This window comes from Acyrthosiphon pisum, unplaced genomic scaffold, assembly GCF_005508785.2.
Source record: "Acyrthosiphon pisum isolate AL4f unplaced genomic scaffold, pea_aphid_22Mar2018_4r6ur Scaffold_21104;HRSCAF=23045, whole genome shotgun sequence".
Lineage (NCBI taxonomy): Eukaryota > Metazoa > Arthropoda > Insecta > Hemiptera > Aphididae > Acyrthosiphon > Acyrthosiphon pisum.
In genome coordinates this window covers 51975-52829 of record NW_021770535.1, presented here as the reverse complement: position 1 = coordinate 52829, position 855 = coordinate 51975, and positions in this window count along the sequence as shown.

The window sequence follows — 855 nt, the reverse complement described above, 5'->3', positions numbered from 1 at the left end:
AAAATTATTATGGCTAAAGATTTGTTAAAAGATTTACAACACGCAAAACATTTTGTACATACTGGTCGCTTGGAGTCCTACCATAATGTTCGCTTGAAATATATGCCAAAAAGAATACATCTCAAGTTTAATGGAATGTATTTACGTTCGATAATTGCCATTCTCGATCACAATTATAATGTAAACAAAACACTGGTAGGAGATAAGTTGGTTTTTTCAAAGCCAATCGGCCGTTACACATTAAAAAATCGTTACAAAAATCCATCAAACAATTGGCGACAAATTATAATTGAAAATATCAAAAATAATGCAAGAACAGGTAATAATTTAAGTACAGAAACAAGTACAATCGATGACAATTTGCGAATTCCAACAAATATAGTTTCAATACCAAAGCCAAATGTTGATGAAATGAGATTGAAAAAGTATTCAAGGTTTCAAAAATAAATAAGTGTCATAAAAAATAAATTACTGATGATTTTGATCTTTTAATTTAACCCGCGATAACTCGCACTGTTAGAAATAATCTAACATTCAACTTATTTTTAGAATAACAATAATCGTTTAAATGATAAATAGTTGTCCTTCCATCAATGCTTTATCTATATCACTATAGAACTAATAATATCATAATGGAAGATAAGATAACATTATTTGACAATTGTTTTCAGTTTAAAGTTGACGGTAAGCAAATTGTTAGTAGTAATCTAACGCGCGAGTGATCACGACACCCGAGTTGTTAGTAATAATCTAACGCGCGAGTGATCACGACACCCGACTTGTTAGTAATATTCTAACACGCTAGTGTTTACGCGGTGATTTTTGTATGTGTGTAAAATTCAAATTAACATTTTC